Raw genomic sequence first — 2,905 nt, 5'->3', positions numbered from 1 at the left:
ATCATATAAAGATGTGCCTTTACCTCACTGGTTGTAGAAAAAGCTTCTTATATTCGTTAGCATAGCTAGCTAACCAGATGCTAATAACAACAAAGCTATTGACTGTATGATTGGTAGGGTGGGCGGATCGATCTCAACATATCGATACTTCCGATATTACGTTACGTTTCAAAATATCGATACTAGAGCCAATAGGATCGATACTTTTATACTTTTTCCCCCGTCTCCTCTACTCGTCAATTTCTTCAAAAAACTATGTGCAGACGAACACAAGTATATGCTCTTTTCTTCTCTCTCCACTGCTGTCCTCCCTCTCCTGGAGGCTCGCGCACGCGCAGCGCGCTCCCTGCCTGAACGCCGATAATCAAGCTGACTGACAGCAGCCGGCAGGACAGCACCAGGGCAGGACAGCAGCAGCCAGCAACTCGCGAGTGCAACACACACACGCGCATGATGGCTTAGGGAAAGAGCAGCGTTGTGTGGAGCAATTTCACAACTGGCAATTCAAATTTAGCGAACTGTGATGTGTGCGAGAAGACAGTTCGCTAATCTGGCCACTTTGTATTGTTATTTTTCATGTTTGCACTTTAAATTTGCAAAAGTAAAAAGTTATTCGTCTATAAAAACTGTCCTGTCTTTATTCATGAAAATGAATTCAGATTTAGTCTACTTATGATGATTTCAGCTCAAAAATCATGTCATGCAGCTCCCCTCTATGAAAGTACATAAGACGCTTTTCATTTAAAAAAGNTTCAAAATATCGATACTAGAGCCAATAGGATCGATGCTTTTATACTTTTTTCGTCTGCACATAGTTTTTTGAAGAAATTGACAAGTAAAGGAGACGGGGGAAAAAAGTATAAAAGCATCGATCCTATTGGCTCTAGTATCGATATTTTGAAACGTAACGTAATTATCGGTCGATATTCACTCTTAATAGTTTGATCGGTGCTCTCTATAAGGGCCGATCAGGAGAGCTGGATCTGATCGATATGGACATAAACGCGAGTGAAGTATAATCGGACGTGAGAGAGAGATCAGATCAGTTGCTGAGTCTGACAGAGACACGCAGCTCTGCATGATCACCTGAAGCTCCGCCCACTGTTTAACGAGCTGCATGAGAAACTGACCGGCTGTCAGGAGAGAGAGAGAGAGAGAGAGAGAGAGGGGGAGAGAGAGAGAGAGAGAGGCTCAGTTCCTCTCGTGTTATTATCCAAAGTTAATGTAAACTTTTGAATAATGTACATGATCTACTATACAGTAAGTAGTTTGTTTGAATGTAAAAATGATGTTGTTTGTTGTTTGTGGAAGCGCATCATTTATTGAAAAATGTGTTATGATTATAAACTGAAGCAATGTACAAATGACTGCCATTAACTGAGTTTTAAACATCAGCATATTATATGCTAACGGAAACTCTGCTACACAATTATTATTATTATTATTAAAACATGACCGGTAAGTTTCAAATTTGTCCGGTAAAATAAATTATTTCCGGACACTTGACCGGCAAGAAAAAATCCTAGTGGAAACCCTGATTTGTATATATCTGAGACCCATAATATATGCCTAAAAATAGCATGATCTTTAATATAAAGGGAATGCATATATTTCTCCGAAGCAGCTTGCTATTCAACCTATTAAGAGATAGCACAATCCTTTTACACATACTGAAATGTAACTGTAGTTTTTCACTTGCTGCTGCTCTTGTCTGTTTAATAACCTTGGACATAACCACTCGTTTGCATTTGATGATGTCATCTGCCAAAGACATGATGATCCCTCTATTGTGTATCTGTTCTGCTGTCTGTCACTTCCTTTTCCTTATAGATGAATAGATGGATTGACATGAAATGTTCTATGTAAAATGATGCTCTCAAGGGCTAGAGACAGAATGATATTGGTGACCCTGTGACATTCATCATGAAACCACTATCAGGCTCTTTCACAACAGAAATCGCTTAGTGCAGACTGACTTTATGGACCCCGTGATCATCACAAAACAACCCCATCAGGCCTTTATAAAACTGTTCTGCTATCAAACCTAACCGATTTGAGATTAAAGATGAATTAGCCTGTTTTTGGTTCTAGCCTGAACAAGCTATTGTTCTGTGGGAAACTATTTCTGTTCAGTAAATGGCAGAAAACATACAAGAGGTGGACAGAGTTGTATCTCTCCCACGCACTCACACACACACAACACTGTGGTGGTAGGGGGAAGGGGCCAAGTGTGTGGGAGAGATGGAGGGAAGGATCGATAGAGCAGCGAAAGAGTGCTGTAAACCATGAAAGAAGACAACAGCCTCCTGTTTTCCCACAGTGCACCAGACTCTGTTAGCCTGGGAGCTACAGCGCTACCACCAACACTTTCTCACTCACACAGAAACACTTGCATACAATCAACTGGCTCGAGTAGAATGATAAAGAAAGAATAGCATCGACCAAGGATATATCACTCAGCTTCTCTGGGAACTAACACACTTTAGTGAGAGAGGAATAGTTTATTCTGAACTTCTTCACACTCACAGAATGGAAATTATATTCTTTGTTTATGTCAGTGCTTTGCGAAACTTATATTATGCTTCACCTTAAATGTTTTTCATTTCTCCACCTGAAAAGTGTCCAAGAGCAGATATTGTAGCACACACATGCCAAGAAATTTAAATTCTATGTTATGCATAGAACAACAATATAAGGCATGGAGAGCTAAAACATGTACACGCCTTTACAAAGGGTCCAAGGCTTTAAGCTCAGTGTTCTGGTTGTTGTGTAAAAATACGTGTGAGTAATGGTCTGTTAGTGACAGTCAGCATGTGTGTGTGTCCATCCTTGTTTGTGTTTCATGTCACTGGCATCATTGGCATCGAAAACAAGCCCCAGTTTGGAGCATGCAGTGCAGAGAATA

The sequence above is a fragment of the Notothenia coriiceps genome, unplaced genomic scaffold (genome assembly GCF_000735185.1).
Source record: "Notothenia coriiceps isolate Sejong01 unplaced genomic scaffold, NC01 NC01_scaffold00037250, whole genome shotgun sequence".
NCBI classification, from domain to species: domain Eukaryota; kingdom Metazoa; phylum Chordata; class Actinopteri; order Perciformes; family Nototheniidae; genus Notothenia; species Notothenia coriiceps.
This window is presented reverse-complemented; position numbering follows the sequence as displayed.